A 24,251-nucleotide genomic window follows, 5' to 3' on the forward strand; every position below is an offset into this window, starting at 1 on the left:
AGCGAGTCCCTCGACGTTTGTCGACGCCTTCGAGGAGCTCGACCGCACCAGGTACATTGGGGGGTTAAAAACATTATAGGAGAGAATAAGACTTGCAGAGCAATATATGGACTGGGCTTGTGCTATATCTTTCTTTACAGGTTGCCCAGGTGGGGGGATCTCCACACAGAACTGTGCCCAGTGGTAGGGGCCAGTATCCTGCCTATTGCTCAACCATCTTATTTTCTCTCCTCTCTCTATTGCTGGTTTCACTCTATTGGTCTGTGTGGCATTGTACAGTATTGTTCATGCACTTTAATGAGATCTAGGGTGGTACCACTTTAGGATTGTAAATATTTGTCATTGTAGATTTTGCCGGAGTACAAAGTGAGTTATCATGATGGATGTACATAACCTTAACTATTGATTATATAAAGACTGTGTTCTAACCAATACAGAGTGTGGATATTCCTTTGTGGGGGCTTGGGGATACACTGTACTTAAGAACCAGCCTGCATCACCTCCTGAGAAGCTAGGCCTTGATTGCTCGACCATTGCTACCGAATAGAGAATCTTGGCTGGGGTCTCCTGTGCCTCTCCTCCACCATATAGGGAGCGGAAGTACAGACACCCCCCACCGGTCGTTGAGGCCCGTCTCTCACAGTGGGGACGCGGGAAGGTAGGCCACGTGTTGTTGGCGGTGTGTTTCGGTGGGTGGCCAGAGCGAAATGTCTGAGAATTGTCTTAATTTCCGGCCATTTTCAGAGACATTTCCCTGTGGCCACTCACCGAAACACGTCGCCAACAGCAGATGTCATACCTTCTCGTGTTCCCACAGGTGTCCCGATGAAATAGGTACCTCGCATGTGTGGGTGCACCTACCGGGGGCGCAAAAGGAAAAGGGTAACCCGCTGGTAACCCCAAGCCTTTCGCCACTGCCCATTTTGTTCATGTGGGCAACCTACAGATTTGGGCCTAGGGTGTCGAAGCCAGCAAGGAAAAGAGGGAACCCCATGCATTTCCCAAAAGAGGACACCCGTGGGAATGCACAGAGGTCTGACTTGCGCAAAGCGGCCCAGAATTTATTACCCAGAACCCCAGACAAAGTGAACATTGTGTTTTTTCCCCACCAAATATCAAACTTTGTCGGGGATTGTGGCTAATAAAAACTGGGGCAATTTGCGCAAGGCAGACCTCTGTGGATTCCCACGGGTGTCCTCTTTTGGGAAATGCATGGGGTTCCCCGTTTCCCTTGCTGGCTTCGACACCCTAGGCCCAAATCTGTAGGTTGCCCACATGAGCAAAATGGGCAGTGGCGAATGGCTTGGGGTTCCCAGTCGGTTACCCTTTTCCTTTTGCGCCCCGGTAGGTGCACCCACACATGTGAGGTACCGTTTTCATCGGGACACGTGTGGGGACGCGGGAAGGTAGGCCACGTGTTGTTGGCGGTGTGTTTCGGTGGGTGGCCAGAGCGAAATGTCTGAGAATTGTCTTAATTTCTGGCCAATTTCAGAGACATTTCCCTGTGGCCACTCACCGAAACACGTCGCCAACAGCAGATGTCATACCTTCTCGTGTTCCCACAGGTGTCCCGACGAAAAAGGTACCTCGCATGTGTGGGTGCACCTACCGGGGGCGCAAAAGGAAAAGGGTAACCCGCTGGTAACCCCAAGCCTTTCGCCACTGCCCATTTTGTTCATGTGGGCAACCTACAGATTTGGGCCTAGGGTGTCGAAGCCAGCAAGGAAAAGAGGGAACCCCATGCATTTCCCAAAAGAGGACACCCGTGGGAATGCACAGAGGTCTGACTTGCGCAAAGCGGCCCAGAATTTATTACCCAGAACCCCAGACAAAGTGAACATTGTGTTTTTTCCCCACCAAATATCACACTTTGTCAGGGATTGTGGCTAATAAAAACTGGGGCAATTTGCGCAAGGCAGACCTCTGTGGATTCCCAAGGGTGTCCTCTTTTGGGAAATGCATGGGGTTCCCCATTTCTCTTGCTGGCTTCGACACCCTAGGCCCAAATCTGTAGGTTGCCCACATGAACAAAATGGGCAGTGGCGAATGGCTTGGGGTTCCCAGTCGGTTACCCTTTTCCTTTTGCGCCCCCGGTAGGTGCACCCACACATGTGAGGTACCGTTTTCACCGGGACACATGTGGAGACGCGGGAAGGTAGGCCACGTGTTGTTGGCGGTGTGTTTCGGTGGGTGGCCAGAGCGAAATGTCTGAGAATTGTCTTCATTTCCAGCCAATTTCAGAGACATTTCCCTGTGGCCACTCACCGAAACACGTCGCCAACAGCAGATGTCATACCTTCTCGTGTTCCCACAGGTGTCCTGACAAAAGAGGTACCTCGCATGTGTGGGTGCACCTACCTGGCTGGCAAGGGGCAAGCCGAAAACGCAAGCAACCCCCAGTCTGTTTGCAGAGGGGAATCTCAGCCATTCTGCCGACCGGCACCACATACAGATATGGGCCTTGGGTGTCCAAGCGACCAAGGAAAACAGGGAGCCCCATGCATTTCCGAAAAGAGGACACCCGTGGGAATCCGCAGAGGTATGATTTGCGCACATCGCCCCATAATTTATTACCCAGACCCCCCCCGCAAAGTCTGAAATGTGGGGAAAAAAACGCATTTTCCGCACATTTCGCTCGGCGTACACATCGAAACACACCCCCAACAACACATGGCCTACCGTCACACGTTCCCACAGGTGTCCCGATGAAAACGGTACCTCACATGTGTGGGTGCACCTACCTGGCTGGCAAGGGGCAAGCCGAAAACGCAAGCAACCCCCAGCCTGTTTGCAGAGGGGCATCTCAGCCATTCTGCCGACCGGCACAACATACAGATATGGCCCTCGGGTGTCCAAGCCTCCAAGGAAAACAGGGAACCCCATGCATTTCCAAAAAGAGGACACCCGTGGGAATCGGCAGAGGTATGATTTGCGCACATCGCCCCAGAATTTATTACCCAGACACCCCTGCAAAGTCCGAAATGTGGGGAAAAAAACGCATTTTCCGCACATTTAGCTTGGCGCACCCATCGAAACACGCCCCCAACAACACATGGCCTACCGTCCCGCGTTCCCACAGGTGTCCCGATGAAAATGGTACCTCACATGCGTGGGTGCACCTACCTGGCTGGCAAGGGGCAAGCCAAAAACGCAAGCAACCCCCAGTCTGTTTGCAGAGGGGAAACTCAGCCATTCTGCCGACCGGCACAACATACAGATATGGGCCTCGGGTGTCCAAGCCACCAAGGAAAACAGGGAACCCCATGCATTTCCAAAAAGAGGACACCCGTGGGAATCGGCAGAGGTATGATTTGCGCACATCGCCCCAGAATTTATTACCCAGACACCCCCGCAAAGTCCGAAATGTGGGGAAAAAAACGCATTTTCCGCACATTTAGCTTGGTGCACCCATCGAAACACGCCCCCAACAACACATGGCCTACCGTCCCGCGTTCCCACAGGTGTCCCGATGAAAATGGTACCTCACATGCGTGGGTGCACCTACCTGGCTGGCAAGGGGCAAGCCGAAAACGGCAGCAACCCCCAGTCTGTTTGCAGAGGGGAATCTCAGCCATTCTGCCGACCGGCACAACATACAGATATGGGCCTCGGGTGTCCAAGCCACCAAGGAAAACAGGGAGCCCCATGCATTTCCGAAAAGAGGACACCCGTGGGAATCCACAGAGGTATGATTTGCGCACATCGCCCCAGAATTTATTACCCAGACACCCCCGCAAAATCCGGGGCACATTTCGGACTTTGCAGGGGTATCTGGGTAATAAATTCTGGGGCGATGTGCGCAAATCATACCTCTGCGGATTCCCACGGGTGTCCTCTTTTCGGAAATGCATGGGGTTCCCTGTTTTCCTTGGTGGCTTGGACACCCGAGGCCCATATCTGTATGTTGTGCCGGTCGGCCGAATGGATGAGATTCCCCTCTGCAAACAGACTGGGGGTTGCTTGCGTTTTCGGCTTGCCCCTTGCCAGCCAGGTAGGTGCACCCACGCATGTGAGGTACCGTTTTCATCGGGACACCTGTGGGAGCGCGGGACGGTAGGCCATGTGTTGTTGGGGGTGTGTTTCGATGGGTGCGCCGAGCGAAATGTCTGGAAAATACGTTTTTTTCTCCACATTTCGGACTTTGCGGGGGTGTCTGGGTAATAAAATCGGGGGCGATGTGCGCAAATCATACCTCTGCGGATTCCCACGGGTGTCCTCTTTTTGGAAATGCATGGGGTTCCCTGTTTTCCTCGGTGGCTTGGACACCCGAGGCACATATCTGTATGTTGTGCCGGTCGGCAGAATGTCTGAGATTTCGCTCTGAAAACAGACTTGGGGTTACTTGTGTTTTAGGCTTTCCCCTTGGTGGCCAGGTAGGTGCACCCACACATTTGAGGTACCGTTTTCATCGGGACACCTGTGGGAACGCGTGACGGTAGGCCATGTGTTGTTGTGGGCGTGTTTCGATGGGTGCGTCGAGCGAAATGTGCGGAAAAGGTGTTTTTTTCCCCACATTTCGGACTTTGCGGGGCTGTCTGGGTAATAAATTCTGGGGCGATGTGCACAAATCATACCTCTGTGGATTCCCACGGGTGTCCTCTTTTCGGAAATGCATGGGGTTCCCTGTTTTCCTTGGTTGCTTGGACACCCGAGGCCCATATCTGTACGTTGTGCCGGTCGGCAGAATGGCTGAGATTCCCCTCTGCAAACAGACTGGGGGTTGCTTGCGTTTTCGGCTTGCCCCTTGCCAGCCAGGTAGGTGCACCCACGCATGTGAGGTACCGTTTTCATTGGGACACCTGTGGGAACGCGGGACGGTAGGCCATGTGTTGTTGGGAGCGTGTTTCGATGGGTGCGCTGAGCGAAATGTCTGGAAAATGCGTTTTTTTCCCCACATTTCGGACTTTGCGGGGGTGTCTGTGTAATAAATATTGGGGCGATGTGTGCAAATCATACCTCTGCGGATTCCCACGGGTGTCCTCTTTTCAGAAATGCATGGGGTTCCCTGTTTTCCTCGGTGGCTTGGACACCCGAGGCCCATATCTGTATGTTGTGCCGGTCGGCAGAATGGCTGAGATTCCCCTCTGCAACCAGACTGGGGGTTGCTTGCGTTTTCGGCTTGCCCCTTGCCAGCCAGGTAGGTGCACCCACGCATGTGAGGTACCGTTTTCATCGGGACACCTGTGGGAACGCGTGACGGTAGGCCATGTGTTGTTGGGGGCGTGTTTCGATTGGTGCGTTGAGTGAAATGAGCGTAAAAAGCGTTTTTTTCCCGACATTTCGGACTTTGCATGGCTGCCTGGGTAATAAATTCGGGGGCGATGTGCGCAAATCATACCTCTGCGTATTCGCACGGGTGTCCTCTTTTCGGAAATGCATGGGGTTCCCTGTTTTCTTCAGTGGCTTGGACACCCGAGGCCCATATCTGTACGTTGTGCCGGTCGGCAGAATGGCTGAGATTCCCCTCTGCAAACAGGCTGGGGGTTGCTTGCGTTTTCGGCTTGCCCATTGCCAGCCAGGTAGGTGCACCCACACATGTGAGGTAACGTTTTCATCGGGACACGTGTGGGAATGCGTGACGGTAGGCCATGTGTTGTTGGGGGCGTGTTTCGATGGGAGCGTCGAGCGAAATGTGCGGAAAAAGCATTTTTTTCCCCACATTTCGGACTTTGCAGGGCTGTCTGGATAATAAATTCTGGGGCGATGTGCACAAATCATACCTCTGCAGATTCCCACGGGTGTCCTCTTTTCGGAAACGCATGGGGTTCCCTGTTTTCCTTGGTGGCTTGGACACCCGAGGCCCATATCTGTATGTTATGCTGGTCGGCAGAATGGCTGAGATTCCCCTCTGCAAACAGACTGGGGGTTGCTTGCGTTTTCGGCTTGCCCCTTGCCAGCCAGGTATGTGCACCCACGCATATGAGGTACCGTTTTCATCGGGACACCTGTGGGAACGCGGGATGGTAGGCCATGTGTTGTTGGGGGCGTGTTTCGATGGGTGCACCGAGCGAAATATCTGGAAAATGCGTTTTTTTCCCCACATTTCGGACTTTGCGGGGGTGTCTGGGTAATAAATTCTGGGGCGATGTGCGCAAATCATACCTCTGCGGATTCCCACGGGTGTCCTCTTTTCGGAAATGCATGGGGTTCACTGTTTTCCTCGGTGGCTTGGACACCCGAGGCCCATATCTGTACGTTGTGCCGGTCGGCAGAATGTCTGAGATTTCGCTCTGAAAACAGACTTGGGGTTGCTTGTGTTTTAGGCTTTCCCTTGGCGGCCAGGTAGGTTCACCCACACATGTGGGGTACCGTTTTCATCGGCACACCTGTGGGAACGCGTGACGGTAGGCCATGTGTTGTTGGGGGCGTGTTTCGATGGGTGCGCCCAGCGAAATGTCTGGAAAATGCGTTTTTTTCCCCACATTTCGGACTTTGCGGGGGTGTCTGAGTAATAAATTCTGGGGCGATGTGCGCAAATCATACCTCTGCGGATTCCCACGGGTGTCCTCTTTTCAGAAATGCATGGGGTTCCCTGTTTTCCTCGGTGGCTTGGACACCCGAGGCCCATATCTGTACGTTGTGCCGGTCGGCAGAATGGCTGAGATTCCCCTCTTCAAACAGGCTGGGGGTTGCTTGCGTTTTCGGCTTGCCCCTTGCCAGCCAGGTAGGTGCACCCACACATGTGAGGTACCGTTTTCATCGGGACACCTGTGGGAACGCGTGACGGTAGGCCATGTGTTGTTGGGGGCGTGTTTTGATGGGTGCGTCGAGCGAAATGTGCGGAAAAAGCATTTTTTTCCCCACATTTCGGACTTTGCAGGGCTGTCTGGGTAATAAATTCTGGGGCGATGTGCACAAATCATACCTCTGCGGATTACCACGGGTGTCCTCTTTTCGGAAATGCATGGGGTTCCCTGTTTTCCTCGGTGGCTTGGACACCCGAGGCCCATATCTGTACGTTGTACCGGTCGGCAGAATGTCTGAGATTTCACTCTGAAAACAGACTTGGGGTTACTTGTGTTTTAGGCTTTCCCCTTGGCGGCCAAGTAGGTGCACCCAGACATGTGGTGTACCGTTTTCATCGGGACACCAGTGGGAACGCGTGGCGGTAGGCCATGTGTTGTTGGGGGCGTGTTTCGATGGGTGCGCCGAGCGAAATGTCTGGAAAATGCATTTTTTCCCCACATTTCGGAATTTGCAGGGGTGTCTGGGTAATAAATTCTGGGGCGATGTGCGCAAATCATACCTCTGCGGATTTCCACGGGTGTCCTCTTTTCGGAAATGCATGGGGTTCCCTGTTTTCCTTGGTGGCTTGGACACCGGGGCCCATATCTGTATGTTGTGCTGGTCGGCAGAATGGCTGAGATTCCCCTCTGCAAACAGACTGGGGGTTGCTTGCGTTTTCGGCTTGCCCCTTGCCAGCCAGGTAGGTGCACCCACGCATGTGAGGTACCGTTTTCATCGGGACACCTGTGGGAACGCGGGACAGTAGGCCATGTGTTGTTGGGGGCGTGTTTCGATGGGTGCGCCGAGCGAAATGTCTGGAAAATGCGTTTTTTTCCCCACATTTCGGACTTTGCGGGGGTGTCTGAGTAATAAATTCTGGGGCGATGTGCGCAAATCATACCTCTGCGGATTCCCACGGGTGTCCTCTTTTAGGAAATGCATGGGGTTCCCTGTTTTCCTTGGTGGCTTGGACACCCGAGGCCCATATCTGTATGTTGTGCCGGTCGGCAGAATGGCTGAGATTCCCCTCTGCAAACAGGCTGGGGGTTGCTTGCGTTTTCGGCTTGCCCCTTGCCATTCAGGTAGGTGCACCCACACATGTGAGGTACCATTTTCATCGGGACACCTGTGGGAACGCGTGACGGTAGGCCATGTGTTGTTGGGGGCATGTTTCGATGGGTGCGTCGAGTGAAATTCTGGGGCGATGTGCACAAATCATACCTCTGCGGATTCCCACGGGTGTCCTCTTTTCGGAAATGCATGGGGTTCCCTGTTTTCCTCAGTGGCTTGGACACCCGAGGCCCATATCTGTACGTTGTGCCGGTCGGCAGAATGTCTGAGATTTCACTCTGAAAACAGACTTGGGGTTACTTGTGTTTTAGGCTTTCCCCTTGGCGGCCAGGTAGGTGCACCCACACTGTGAGGTACCGTTTTCATCGGGACACCTGTGGGAACGCGTGACGGTAGGCCATGTGTTGTTGGGGGTGTGTTTCGATGGGTGCGTCGAGTGAAATGTGTGGAAAAAGCGTTTTCTTCCCCACATTTCGGACTTTGCGGGGCTGTCTGGGTAATAAAATCTGGGGCGATGTGCGCAAATCATACCTCTGCGGATTCCCACGGGTGTCCTCTTTTCGGAAATGCATGGGGTTCCCTGTTTTCCTCGGTGGCTTGGACACCCGAGGCCCATATCTGTACGTTGTGCCGGTCGGCCGAATGGCTGAGATTCCCCTCTGCAAACAGGCTGGGGGTTGTTTGCGTTTTCGGCTTGCCCCTTGCCAGCCAGGTAGGTGCACCCACACATGTGAGGTACCGTTTTCATCGGGACACCTGTGGGAACGCGTGAAGGTAGGCCATGTGTTGTTGGGGGCGTGTTTCGATGGGTGCGTCGAGCGAAATGTGCGGAAAAAGCATTTTTTTACCCACATTTCGGACTTTGCAGGGCTGTCTGGGTAATAAATTCTGGGGCGATGTGCACAAAACATACCTCTGTGGATTACCACGGGTGTCCTCTTTTCGGAAATGCATGGGGTTCCCTGTTTTCCTCAGTGGCTTGGACACCCGAGGCCCATATCTGTACGTTGTGCCGGTCGGCAGAATGTCTGAGATTTCACTCTGAAAACAGACTTGGGGTTACTTGTGTTTTAGGCTTTCCCCTTGGCAGCCAGGTAGGTGCACCCACACTGTGAGGTACCGTTTTCATCGGGACACCTGTGGGAACGCGTGACGGTAGGCCATGTGTTGTTGGGGGTGTGTTTCGATGGGTGCGTCGAGTGAAATGTGTGGAAAAAGCGTTTTTTTCCCCACATTTCGGACTTTGCGGGGCTGTCTGGGTAATACAATCTGGGGCGATGTGCGCAAATCATTCCTCTGCGGATTCCCACGGGTGTCCTCTTTTCGGAAATGCATGGGGTTCCCTGTTTTCCTCGGTGGCTTGGACACCCGAGGCCCATATCTGTACGTTGTGCCGGTCGGCCGAATGGCTGAGATTCCCCTCTGCAAACAGGCTGGGGGTTGTTTGCGTTTTCGGCTTGCCCCTTGCCAGCCAGGTAGGTGCACCCACACATGTGAGGTACCGTTTTCATCGGGACACCTGTGGGAACGCGTGAAGGTAGGCCATGTATTGTTGGGGGCGTGTTTCGATGGGTGCGTCGAGCGAAATGTGCGGAAAAAGCATTTTTTTACCCACATTTCGGACTTTGCAGGGCTGTCTGGGTAATAAATTCTGGGGCGATGTGCACAAAACATACCTCTGTGGATTACCACGGGTGTCCTCTTTTCGGAAATGCATGGGGTTCCCTGTTTTCCTCGGTGGCTTGGACACCCGAGGCCCATATCTGTACGTTGTGCCGGTCGGCAGAATGTCTGAGATTTCGCTCTGAAAACAGACTTGGGGTTACTTGTGTTTTAGGCTTTCCCCTTGGCGGCCAGGTAGGTGCACCCACACATGTGGGGTACCGTTTTCATCGGGACACCTGTGGGAACGCGTGACGGTAGGCCATGTGTTGTTGGGGGCGTGTTTCGATGGGTGCGCCGAGCAAAATGTCTGGAAAATGCATTTTTTCCCCACATTTCGGAATTTGCAGGGGTGTCTGGGTAATAAATTCTGGGGCGATGTGCACAAATCATACCTCTGCGGATTACCACGGGTGTCCTCTTTTCGGAAATGCATGGGGTTCCCTGTTTTCCTTGGTGGCTTGGACACCCGAGGCCCATATCTGTATGTTGTGTCGTTCGGCAGAATGGCTGAGATTCCCCTCTGCAAACAGGCTGGGGGTTGCTTGCGTTTTCGGCTTGCCCCTTGCCAGCCAGGTAGGTGCACCCACACATGTGAGGTACCGTTTTCATCGGGACACCTGTGGGAACGCGTGACGGTAGGCCATGTGTTGTTGGGGGCATGTTTCGATGGGTGCGTCGAGTGAAATGTGCGGAAAAAGCATTTTTTTCCCCACATTTCGGACTTTGCAGGGCTGTCTGGGTAATAAATTCTGGGGCGATGTGCACAAATCATACCTCTGCGGATTCCCATGGGTGTCCTCTTTTCGGAAATGCATGGGGTTCCCTGTTTTCCTCGGTGGCTTGGACACCCGAGGCCCATATCTGTACGTTGTGCCGGTCGGCAGAATGGCTGAGATTCCCCTCTGCAAACAGGCTGGGGGTTGCTTGCGTTTTCGGCTTGCCCCTTGCCAGCCAGGTAGGTGCACCCACACATGTGAGGTACCGTTTTCATCGGGACACCGGTGGGAACCCGTGCGGTAGGCCAAGTGTTGTTGGGGGCGTGTTTCGATGGGTGCGTCGAGCGAAATGTGCGGAAAAAGCATTTTTTTCCCCACATTTCAGACTTTGCAGGGCTGTCTGGGTAATAAATTCTGGGGCGATGTGCACAAATCATACCTCTGCGGATTACCACGGGTGTCCTCTTTTCGGAAATGCATGGGGTTCCCTGTTTTCCTCGGTGGCTTGGACACCCGAGGCCCATATCTGTACGTTGTGCCGGTCGGCAGAATGTCTGAGATTTCGCTCTGAAAACAGACTTGGGGTTACTTGTGTTTTAGGCTTTCCCCTTGGCGGCCAAGTAGGTGCACCCACACATGTGGGGTACCGTTTTCATCGGGACACCTGTGGGAACGCGTGACGGTAGGCCATGTGTTGTTGGGGGTGTGTTTCGATGGGTGCGCCGAGCGAAATGTCTGGAAAATGCATTTTTTCCCCACATTTCGGAATTTGCGGGGGTGTCTGGGTAATAAATTCTGGGGCGATGTGCGCAAATCATACCTCTGCGGATTCCCACGGGTGTCGTCTTTTCGGAAATGCATGGGGTTCCCTGTTTTCCTTGGTGGCTTGGACACCCGAGGCCCATATCTGTATGTTGTGCCGGTCGGCAGAATGGCTGACATTCCCCTCTGCAAACAGACTGGGGGTTGCTTGCGTTTTCGGCTTGCCCCTTGCCAGCCAGGTAGGTGCACCCACGCATGTGAGGTACCGTTTTCATCGGGACACCTGTGGGAACGCGGGACGGTAGGCCATGTGTTGTTGGGGGCGTGTTTCGATGGGTGCGCCGAGCGAAATGTCTGGAAAATGCGTTTTTTTCCCCACATTTTGGACTTTGCAGGGGTGTCTAGGTAATAAATTCTGGGGCGATGTGCGCAAATCATACCTCTGCGTATTCCCACGGGTGTCCTCTTTTCGGAAATGCATGGGGTTCCCCGTTTTCCTCGGTGGCTTGGACACCCGAGGCCCATATCTGTACGTTGTGCCGGTCGGCAGAATGTCTGAGATTTCGCCATGAAAATCTTGTTACTTGTGTTTTAGGCTTTCCCCTTGGCGGCCAGGTAGGTGCACCCACACATGTGGGGTACCGTTTTCATTGGGACACCTGTGGGAACGCGTGACGGTAGGCCATGTGTTGTTGGGGGCGTGTTTCGATGGGTGCGCCAAGCAAAATGTCTGGAAAATGCATTTTTTTCCCCACATTTCGGACTTTCCGGGGGTGTCTGGGTAATAAATTCTGGGGCGATGTGCGCAAATCATACCTCCCGCAGATTCCCACGGGTGTCCTCTTTTCGGAAATGCATGGGGTTCCCTGTTTTCCTTGGTGGCTTGGACACCCGAGGCCCAGATCTGTACATTGTGCCGGTCGGCAGAATGTCTGAGATTTCCCTCTGAAAACAGACTTGGGGTTACTTGTGTTTTAGGCTTTCCCCTTGGCGGCCAGGTAGGTGCACCCACACATGTGAGGTACCGTTTTCATCGGGACACCTGTGAGAACGCGTGACGGTAGGCCATGTGCTGTTGGGGGCGTGTTTCGATGGGTACGTCAAGCGAAATGTGTGGAAAAGGCATTTTTTTCCCGTTTCCCGACATTTCGGACTTTGCGGGGCTATCTGGGTAATAAATTCTGGGGCGATGTGCGCAAATCATACCTCTGCGTATTCCCATGGTTGTCCTCTTTTCAGAAATACATGGGGTTCCCTGTTTTCCTTGGTGGCTTGGACACCCGAGGCCCAGATCTGTACGTTGTGCCGGTCGGCAGAATGTCTGAGATTTCGCTCTGAAAACAGACTTGGGGTTACTTGTGTTTTAGGCTTTCCCCTTGGCGGCCAGGTAGGTGCACCCACACATGTGAGGTACCGTTTTCATCGGGACACCTGTGGGAACGCGTGACGGTAGGCCATGTGTTGTTGGGGGCATGTTTCGATGGGTGCGTCGAGCGAAATGTGCGGAAAAAGCATTTTTTTCCCGACATTTCGGACTTTGCAGGGCTGCCTGGGTAATAAATTCTGGGGCGATGTGCGCAAATCATACCTCTGCGGATTCCCACGGGTGTCCTCTTTTCGGAAATGCATGGGGTTCCCTGTTTTCCTCGGTGGCTTGGACACCCGAGGCCCAGATCTGTACATTGTGCCGGTCGGCAGAATGTCTGAGATTTCCCTCAGAAAATAGACTTGGGGTTACTTGTGTTTTAGGCTTTCCCCTTGGCGGCCAGGTAGGTGCACCCACACATGTGAGGTACCATTTTCATCGGGACACCTGTGGGAACGCGTGACGGTAGGCCATGTGCTGTTGGGGGCGTGTTTCGATGGGTACGTCAAGCAAAATGTGTGGAAAAGGCATTTTTTTCCCGACATTTCGGACTTTGCGGGGCTATCTGGGTAATAAATTCTGGGGCGATGTGCGCAAATCATACCTCTGCGTATTCCCATGGTTGTCCTCTTTTCGGAAATGCATGGGGTTCCCTGTTTTCCTCGGTGGCTTGGACACCCGAAGCCCAGATCTGTACATTGTGCCGGTCGGCAGAATGTCTGAGATTTCCCTCAGAAAATAGACTTGGGGTTACTTGTGTTTTAGGCTTTCCCCTTGGCGGCCAGGTAGGTGCACCCACACATGTGAGGTACCGTTTTCATCGGGACACCTGTGGGAACGCGTGACAGTAGGCCATGTGTTGTTGGGGGCATGTTTCGATGGGTGCGTCAAGCGAAATGTGCGGAAAAAGCGTTTTTTTCCCGACATTTCGGATTTTGCGGGGCTGCCTGGGTAATAAATTCTGGGGCGATGTGCGCAAATCATACCTCTGCGTATTCCCATGGTTGTCCTCTTTTCGGAAATGCATGGGGTTCCCTGTTTTCCTCGGTGGCTTGGACACCCGAAGCCCAGATCTGTACATTGTGCCGGTCGGCAGAATGTCTGAGATTTCCCTCAGAAAATAGACTTGGGGTTACTTGTGTTTTAGGCTTTCCCCTTGGCGACCAGGTAGGTGCACCCACACATGTGAGGTACCGTTTTCATCGGGACACCTGTGGGAACGCGTGACAGTAGGCCATGTGTTGTTGGGGGCATGTTTCGATGGGTGCGTCAAGCGAAATGTGCGGAAAAAGCGTTTTTTTCCCGACATTTCGGATTTTGCGGGGCTGCCTGGGTAATAAATTCTGGGGCGATGTGCGCAAATCATACCTCTGCGTATTCCCACGGGTGTCCTCTTTTCAGAAATGCATGGGGTTCCCCGTTTTCCTCGGTGGCTTGGACACCCGAGGCCCATATCTGTACGTTGTGCCGGTCGGCAGAATGTCTGAGATTTCGCTCTGAAAACAGACTTGGGGTTACTTGTGTTTTAGGCTTTCCCCTTGGCGGCCAGGTAGGTGCACCCACACATGTGGGGTACCGTTTTCATCGGGACACCTGTGGGAACGCCAGATGGTAGGCCATGTGTTGTGTTTGTGTGGTTTTCATAACGTTTTGACCCATTTGCTGGTGCCCTTTGTCTCACAACCCTTTCTTTTCCCAAATGTGACCTACATTTAGTCGCTGCTTTCACCACCATACACTTTTGTTACCTGCACAAGTCACCTACCCTTGAAAAGGTCTGCCTGTGCTCTTTCAAAAAATGTATGGCTGCCATTCCTCACCACATTGGTTTTCCCAATTTACACATGCTAAGTGCGTCTGGTCAGGCCGTGAGCATAAAACTCCTGTGTACCATGGCTCAGTGTTTGGCTTGTGGTTTTGCTTGTTTTGTAAAAACACTACAAAAATGGTATGCTCTCCTAACTGCAAGAGTCGGGGGAATGTAGCGGAGCATTGCTTTCTCAAAATTCATAGAAGCCATTGCCGTACCAAGCCAACCATGTCCAACACATACCTTTTTTTTCAGTCATTTTCCTGCTTTTCCCCCATTCGATGGCAGTTTCCCCTACCTAGTTGTTGCCTGATGTGATGCTGGAAATGCATCAGAGGGACAGGGCCTCTGAATCCTTGTCCTTTACTGCTTTTTATCGTGTGTTCTGTCATGTTTTCTGCCCAGGAGTCCATGTGGGACTCCTGGCAGTGCAGCTCTCTCTTTTGGTTTGGTGAACAGACCCATGGGATACCCTTATGGCACCCATGGGTAGGGGTACAACCCTGTGCCCCTAGTGTATGTTTTTGGGCACCTGTGGGTGGCCCACAGAGCAGGGTATGGGCTGGTGGCAGCTCCATGCTGAATTTGACAGGTGCTCTGGGTGTCCTCCATTTTGGGATACCCAGGCCCTGCCATTGGGATCAGTTGATTCCTGATAGGAAACAAGATGGCCCCTGTGGCCTCTTGCTTTCTATTGCCTGTTACCTTGTTTCCCAAAGTCTGGGAAGCCCTGACTCTGTCCCTTCCCCCTGACTGGCTGTTGGGTGGAAGTTCCATATATGGTGTTGTTGTGAAGGCCCAGCTAGACTGACTGGAGCCTTCCCAGTGACTGTATGTTATGGGTACCTCCTGTGGGTGGGACCTGGGTGAATGGAGTGTGTGACCAATATACACTCCTTGTTGTGGTTGTCTGGTTTCTGGCATGAGAGACAAAGACTGAGACAGCCCTGCCCGAAACTGGCCTGAATGCAGTGTGTAGTGTTGAATGGCTGGGTACTTGTCCCAATCCACATTCCTTGTTGTGAGTGTCTGAAAGGGAGGAGTGTGGCCTGAATGCACTGTGTGCCTGATTGGCTGACTGACTGCATGAATGCCCTTCTGTATGATTGGCTGCTGAGTGTGTGCCAGCAGTGTGGATGAGAGACAGAATAGTATATCTGGGGACCTCTCACCACTGGTAGTTGTTCAGAAGCGCTCTGGAGTTGAGTCTCCACTCTAAGAGTAACTGGAACTGCTGATCCTCGACGTCCAGCTGGAAGAAGAAGACTTGCTGTTGCATTTGCTTCGACCGATCCGAAGGCTGCCGAAATCGTCGAAGACTGACCCGAGAGAGGACCTGGTAAGGCGCCCTCTTCCCCTGCTCCGAGGGACCATCGAGCACCGCTCCATCTTCGCCGAAGCGCCCTGGAAGACAGACCCTCGAAAGGCTGCCGACCCGAGACGGGACCGCCGAGGAGATCGAAGTGAAGCACCCGGACATCGCCGCCGTCGAAGTCCATTGCCGTCGACCAGGGTTCACAGGTTTGTGTAACCGCTGGAGGCCCGTCAAAGTTGTGTTGCCCAGCCGTGGGAACCACTTGACGCCGTGCCGCCGACGACCGGAGCCGCCCGCTCCTTTGCCTAAGAACATTTGAATCGAAGGACTCCCTCATCCGCACCGTCGACCGTTTTATCCTGCCAGAGAAAGTCGAGGACGACCAACGCGCCAAGGAGAAACCTGCTGGTGGGTCTACCGCCACCCGAAGACCACAAAGACTTGAACGACTCAACGCCCTTGCTGGGCCTCCGTCTCCACAATCTTTGCGGTCCAGAACTATTGTCACCGAGGTGCCCCGCACGCCTCTGCCTTGCAGGACGCCGACGCCGACGAGCACCGCTCGGACGAAGCTGCTGCCTCATCGACGCCGTTCTACCCTGTTTGTCGACGGACGTTCGACGCCCCGTGTCTCCCGCTTGAAAGGGAAGGCATTCAAGAAGGGCCGTCGATTCCCCGCCACCGAACGCCGAGTTCCTCGACGCTTCTCAACGCCTCTCGACGATCCGTGACTCCCGCTTGAAAGGGGGTTGCTCAAGAAGGATCTGTTGACGCCTCTTCGTAGAACTCGACTCCACCAGGTACATTGGGGGGGTAAAAACATTATAGGAGGGAATAAGACTTGCAGAACAATATATGGACTGGGCTTGTGCTATATCTTTATTTTACAGGCTGCCCAGGTTGGGGGATCTCCACACAGAACTGTGTCTAGTGGTAGGGGCCAGTATTCTGCCTATTGCTCAACCATCTTATTTTCTCTCCTCTCTGTATTGCTGGTTTCACTCTATTGATCTGTGTGACATTGTTACAGTGTTGTTGATGCACTTTAATGAGATCTAATACAAAGGGTGGTACCACTTTAGAATTGTATATATTTGCCATTGTTGATTTTCCTAAGTACAAAGTGAGTTATTATGATAAGTGTACATAACCTTGAATATTGATTATATAAAGACTGTGTTCTAACCAATACAGTGTGTGGACATTCCTTTGTGGGGGCTTGGGGACTACACTGTACTTAAGAACCAGCCTGCATCACCTCCTGAGAAGCTAGGCCTTGATTGCTCGTCCATTGCTACCGTAATAGAGAATCTTGGCTGGGGTCTTCTGTGCCTCTCTTCTACCATATAGAGAGCAGAAGTACAGACACCCCCTACCAGTCTTTACACCTGACCTATGCAAATCACCCCTTCCTAAACTTGGAATTTTGTCTACTTTTCAGAAATATATGCCTTTCTGTCCTCCAATTTGGTTTTCCTGCCCTTTTCTTCCATTCTGTCCATGCATGTCCAGTTGGCAAAAATGGCAAAAATCGCCTACCTCTCACAAAACGGTTGATAACCACATCAAAATATTTTTTTTCCATTTCCACTCAACCTGTTCCTGAAAGCCACGTCATTGGGTAACTCAGCACAGCAAACCATTTGTTCCTAGCTCTTACAAGGAAAAAACCACAGGCTTCTTTGTACATCATTTTATTGGCATTTTTTGAAAAAAACCAAAATTCTCGCACTTTTTCCTTATTTTCTCTCACCCCCCTACAGCAACCTGGGAACCCTGGGTGGCGTTACGACCGCCTACATGTGGGGAAAAAAGGAGCCAAATTTGGGCAAGATATCTCATGTAGCAAAAAAGTTACAAGCCATTGAATGGCCACATACCAAAATCACCAAAAAAGGCTCTGGCACTGGGGAGAAATGCCCATGGCACTTAAAGGGTTAAGATTTGACAGCTTTTGGGTAAGCTTACTTTAATTACACAGGCTGTATCTGCTGCCACCATTGCGATATGGGGAGCCTCAGCTAGGGTAAACCCCCAGGCCCACATTAGAAATGTGGTTTCCTGCAGAGAGCCGGTCGTACTGAACACGCAGAAATGTTTCAAAATATACGTGCGCGGTAGGAAACTGAATCTTCTCGGCGACCCTACGGGTGGGCTGCAGCACAGGCCACCATGTGTGTGTGGTGTGTTGAAAGGGGGTGTTATGGGCTGAGCATGCGGCAATCACCCATGACATCTGTGTAGGGTGTGAACAACTCGGGCGATTGACTGGTACAGGCTTTAGTTCTTTAGCAATTGTAGTGCCCAAAACCCTACTCTATTTTTTTAGCATAAATGCCCCTTTGGTGCCAGGTCCTTTACTTCTACCATGGTTAACTTTATATAGTGTGGTAATGATATCATATTTTGGGTGCACCAGTGCCATGGAAGTGGTTTAAAGAGGAATTAATATATAGTTTGGAAAAGAAGCAGCATGAAAGAAATTGCGCTGTTTAAAACTATTATTTTGGACATTTCCTTTGATCAGAGGTCAACTGACAGCTCCACACCCTCTAAACCCCTCCTGCTCGGACACCACCCTTGCCCCCGAAACTCCGATCCCCTGTCCTTGTGGGATCCCCCACCGCATTTTTTCCATTTCCACCACTGGATAATCTTGATGTACTTTCCTCTGTCATGAGAATGCGCTTGAAGCCCAAAGCCAAGTGCAACTCCTGGTACGACTGAGACCTCGTCACCCTTAAACGCAAGTGTGGGGTGGCTGAGAGGAAATGGCTGGCATCGTGTGCATCCTATGACAAACTGGCCTGCCGTCTGCTCCAAAGGCAATACCGGCTTGCTGTCCTCACTAAGAAGAGAGCTCACATCCAAGCCTGCGGCATCTAACAACTCAGCCGAACTCTTTAAAATCTGCAAGGAGCTGGCCAATCCTTCTGCAGTCTCTTTCTCTCCTGTCCCCTCCCAGACCCTCTGTACGGGCCGGATTTCTTATTTCATCACTAAAACCCAGGAGATCCTGTCCACCCTCTGACCCTCTCCTCCTTCTCCCTTTACTCTCTCCTTTAACTTCGGCCTCCCTGTGTCCACCTCTCTTCCTCCCTTCTCTGTCTTTCCTCTGTTCACCCCTGATGGGATTTCTAGACAAGTCCATTCAATGTACATCTCGTCAAAATAGGTTCATCAAGGACCACATGGACACCCTCGCTTCAGCCTTGGCCGACTTCCGCAATTACTCTTTCACCACTGGAACCTTCCCTTTCCCTGTGAAGTACTCTCTTGTGCCCCCTCTTCTCAAGAAACCCTCAGCCGACCCCTCCTGCCCAGCTAACTATCGCACAATCTCCATCACTCCTTTCATGGGCAAACTCTTGGAAAAGCTGGCCATCTCCCAGCTTAATATTCACACAGAATCTGTCGTTGTCTCCATGACCATCAGTCTGGCTTCAGAGCAGCCAGAAGCATGGAAACTGCTCTCCTGAACATCTGTGAAGACCTGCTCTCTAACCTTGATGCTGATCACCCCCCTGTCCTATCCTACTCGATCACTCTTCTGCTTTTGACACGGTCAACCAAGCCATCCTGCTCAACCGGCTCTGTGATAACCTGGGTATCACTGATCAGGCCCTGGCCTGGCTGACCTCTTTCCTCTCGGACCGACCCTCCCAGGTCCAACTTGAATCCTTCCTCTCCTCTATCTCACACTCTACCTGTGGTGTTCCCCAGGGGTATAATCTTTCTCCCTGGCCGTTCAACCAATACCTGGCACCTCTCGCCCACCCCATTGCTGCTCTCTGCTCCAACCTTCAGTGCTATGCGGATGACAGCTCGTTTTCAGGTTCCCCTGTGCCACCTCTTCTCCCTCTCTCATCTCGGGATTGTCTGTCTGCAATCCAGGAGTGGTATGCTTCCAATGATCTCTACCTTAATGCCAGTAAAATGGAGATCCTCCTCATCGGCACACCTGCATCTTCCTTTCCTGTCACTCTCTGTCCGGCCTCCCTTGTCCCCTTCCTGCTCCCATCTGTGAGGCTAAGAACCTCAGGGTCATCTTCGACTCCACACTCTCCTTCTCTCCCCACATGTCTGATGTCTCTAAGAAGTCAAACTACCAAATGCACCTCCTCGGAGGTATTCTTCCTTGCCTCACCTTCCCCCAGAAGATCACTGTCTCCAGAGCTCTGGTTCTCTCTAGGCTGGACTACTGCAACAGTCTCTTTTTAACTCTGCCTGCCTCTACTCTCCGCCCTCTGCAACTCATCCAGAACAGGAATGCGAGACTTGTCCTTGACCTCAAGCCCAGGGATCGTATGTCTCTAGCCCTGAAATCTCTCCATTGGCTCCCACTGGCTGCAAGGATCAAGTTCAAGGCCCTCTGCATTGTCCACAAGGCCTTCTGGGGCCTGGAACTGCAATGCCTCCAACTATCTCTTGGGAAATATCTTCCTACTCAAGCTCTTCGCTCCTCTGCCTCCAACTCCCTCAGGGTCAGTCGCTTCTCCAAGCAACGAGTTTGGGGCAGATCTCTTTCTTCAGCAGGTGCTTCCCTCTGCAACAGCCTCCCTGCCAATCTGAAACTTGAGCAGAACCATCTCCAGTTCTGAAAGCACCTCAAGACCTTCCTCTTTGCTTCCTACTTCTCTCTTCCTCTCCCCTGCTGATCTCCTGTCTAACACTGCACTGGTCACATGGCCACCCTCAGAATTCGGGCCCAGGTCCCTGCCCGCTCAGTTGCACACCTGCACTGCCTCCTGGCATCCCTTACACCTGGCCCTGTATCTGCAACCCTACAGTCCCCTTATCTGCACTTATTGGACACCTGCTGTCTGCACTTTAACCCCACACTTGCCACTTGCTGGCCGCACTACTTTTTTTTTTTATCCCTTGTATGGCACTCATCCACCCTCCCTTCCCTGGCACTTTTTCCTCTCCCCTCCCCCTGCACTTGCGTAATTTTAATGTCACTAGGCCTAGTAAGATCGCTGTCTTGGTCCTCCCTCTGTTTCCCCTCCCTTTCCTTGTCGCGCCTTGAAGCACTTGTGTTTAGGAGTGTTATAAATACCATATCATATAATATCATGTCGGTGCAAATGCTGCAGCATTTGTATTTCGGAGGTGAAGAAAGAAGGTGGAAACGCAGGTTGCATTCCCCCCCTCCTATCCACCATACAATTGATTGAAAATGGGGCGTGACAAAACAAACATGCGTAAAAGTCTTATGCAAGGCTTTTGCACATGTGTGTTACTTTATGCCCCTGATGAACATTGTTAGTTTTAAAAGTGATTAGCTCCAAATTGAGAAGCACTATTAGCAGTAGGATCACAGTTTATAATTCATTGGTTCATCTGTGGGTGTATTTAACAATGCATATCTAGCAGCGCATGCAGATGTGAGGGGGTACCTCCAGGCACTTCGGGCAGAATAGGGAGAAAAACCTTAAGATGCAAAGGAAACACATTTATGAAATAGATCCAGAAAGGCTGAGGGAGCAGTAGCTTTTTGGGATTTATCCCAAAACAGCTTTGGGAGAGAGTCCTTCAAGCAGAGCCTCTAGGTGATCTCAAACTCAGGGTGGGGCTTGCATGTTATGGTGCACACTGTCCTGGGTTTGAGGGATCACATATTCGCGTTGTAAGGCTGCAGGAGAGTCTCAGACTTCTTACGGAGGAGTACAAGCTGGAGGAGGTAGACATTTAAGATCATGGGGTTATGAGATTGGGGTGGGGGTTCAGGACATACTTGGCACAGGCTCTACAGAGGGGGCTCAAATAGGTTCACAAGCTCGACTGGCCATTGTGCACTCCTACTGCTGTGCTTTGGAAGAGTGCTGATCATCATCACACAGCCATCCTTTTCTTCCAGTACTCCCTCGATACACAGCCCCACTCACTCAGTCTTTCACTTCTCTGGCCTAATTTCTGTTGTCTCAGTGTCTAGTCTCTGCTCTCTGTCCTGCAAGTTTCACTTTATCTGCTCTTGAATAAAGAATGCAGGAAACAAGCACAACCCCCCGAAGAAACATATCTAAACTGAAACCTGCTTACTTCAGATAAGGATGGGCTAAACCATGAGAACTTAATTTGTTATATTGTTACCATGTAGTGGCATTACCATGCAAAATATAAGGAGCAAACATAAACATAGAAATTAACCACCTATTCTCACATGCTTCTTGTGACTGCATAGCCGGGCATAACTAGAGACCATGGCCCACCCAAACTCACACATTTCTCGGTATTAGAACCACGCTCTCTTTAGTGATGACTGATCATTTTGAACTAGCTAGCATGCTGCAAAGGGCTACCATTGGTGCCTGTGTCACCTGCCTGCGATCAGATGCTGGACGAGGCAGAGAAGTAGGAGATTTGGAAGAGAAGGCCGGACAAGTTTCAAATCAGGAAGAAAGGCCTTGATGTGAAAATGATGAGCATAAGGAAATAGGCCAGTGGGGAGAGAGCTCTGATTAAACAAAGTATTCAAAATACATGTATGCTTTGCTGTATAGCTGAGGGATATCATACCAAGGAACCAAGGAACATGTTTTTAAAACCTTTATTTATCATTTTCATACAAACATCCACTATAACCTTTACAACGGCAACACAAGGCAAACTCACATGTTCTTACGCATCTATGAACATTAATTTATAACACAGTGTAATCTGACATAACAATTAGAAAAGCGCTAAATATGAAAACAACATCTTTCAACATGTTGTAATCCATAAGCAAACAGGTAGTGGACGAAACCTAGAACACACAACCACAACATAGTACAAAACAACACAAAGCACACAAAAAACACTCACTCATATACGTTTTTGAATGGAGCCCACGACAAAAGATATACATCTTCACATCTCCTATTCACCATGATTACTTTTCCATATTTAGATCATTTCTACAATCCAATCCTCTACAGTTGGTTGTTTTCTAGTTTGCCAGACCTTCATAATTAATTTTATACCAATCATCAAAGCCTTATCAATCCAGTCATCAAACTCTCGTGCAATGGAACACCTCACATCATGCAGTAATAAAATCACATGTTCAGCTGTTCTTGGGAAAGTCATAACCAAAATCATCTAATCTATCCAGTACCTCTCTCCAATAAGTGCATACTTGGGAGCAATCCCAAAGTTGATGCAATGAAGTGCCTCTCTCTATTCTACACCCTCAACACAAGTCATCTTCAAGCAACCCCAATTTATACATCTTAACCAGAGTCCAATGCAGCCACCAAGGAACATTTGATTGATTGATTCACTGATTAGTTGCATTTATGTTGCACACAAGAAGAGTGATTTTAACTTATTTCCCAGAGAAATCACAATAATTTCCATTGACTTCAAAGGGATCACCCTTAAAAAACAGCTCATGTGTCAATCCTTGTAGACTCCACATTTTGAGAACTGTGCAAAACTGCAAAATTACCTCCTGACTAAACTGCACATTTTACTGTTCTGTGCTTTGAATTAACTTTTGTCTTACAACAGTGATCTGCCACAACAGTTGTGCACGTCAGAATCACACATCACATTGCCTTCAATAAATAAAACCACCAAGGAAAATACCTGACTTTGGGTTTCATTACGCGATCAGTGGCGTGGAGCCATGCTCACTCACCTGGCCTCTTCTCTTTAGATAAGTGACTTGCAACTCTCATCCCTCCCTCTGTCAGACTAATGTTGCCTGAGGCATTCATTCTAGTGCTGCAACAGACTGTGGGAAGCTACACACATGGACACCTACACATGCTCATGCATGCAGATACACAGTGGCATAACACAAAATGTGGAGGTCCCCTGCAAGCCATGCTGATAGCCCCACCAAATCCAGCAACACACCATGGGTTGCGCCACTCTCTGGGCTGGCCTAGAAAGATATAAATATCTGTTTCAATGTATAATACAGCACACCTTCTGAGAAAAATTGGCTAAAAGCCAGAGCGTTTGCAATTGTTTTGTATGGTAACACCAATCCAAACATGCAAGTCATCAACAGTGCACAGGAACATTAATGCTTTAATTAATATAATGCTTTGCTATTAAAAATGCCATGCCACATTGAAAACATGTCCAACTGTCTGCACAATGTGGACCAGACTAGACATGCAATAACATATTACAGTAAATCATGCCAGGCCCCATTTAGACATACCTAGACTGGTTTCACCAAAATGCCAGTCAAAGCAATAACACTCATCATGGTTATTTCTTCACAGATGGCCAGAAAAATATAAAATGCTGCAGTAAGAAATGGCTAGACTGGCAGCACCCAAATGTCAGTCCAGCCATGTAATTACACTTAGCAGGACTGCTTTATCAGAGATGCCCAGTTAAAATAAATCAAGCCAAACTAAGAAATGACTAGACTGGCTGCAACAAAATTCCTCTCTAGCCACTAATACCACATATCATGCCTGCTTAGTCTGGACATGGATGAGCATTACGATTTATCATACAATCCCCATCCCACCCTCCCAACCAAACATCCCCTCTCCATCCCACCCCCACCCCCAACCCCCAAAATCAGCTTCTCGGGCCAGAATTACCCCCATGTCCCTTTTCCGTGTCCCATTGCTTATGTATGAGGATCCTTGCCTCATAGGTAAATACTGGGATTAGGAAGAGTGGGATTAGGAGTAATGAATATTACAGCCAACTAAGCCAGGCATTACCTCCATGTCCCTCTATCTCCTCCCAGTGCTTGTGTATGAGTCAAAGTGCAACACAATTGAGCTGGCTGGGCTTTAGCCCTCCCCCACCCCCTTTAAATTTTGGGCCATGTTGACGTGACCTGGCTGACCTACATAGCCGTGC

The sequence above is a fragment of the Ambystoma mexicanum genome, chromosome 4q (genome assembly GCF_040938575.1).
Source record: "Ambystoma mexicanum isolate Mex_15411 chromosome 4q, UKY_AmexF1_1, whole genome shotgun sequence".
NCBI classification, from domain to species: Eukaryota; Metazoa; Chordata; class Amphibia; order Caudata; family Ambystomatidae; genus Ambystoma; species Ambystoma mexicanum.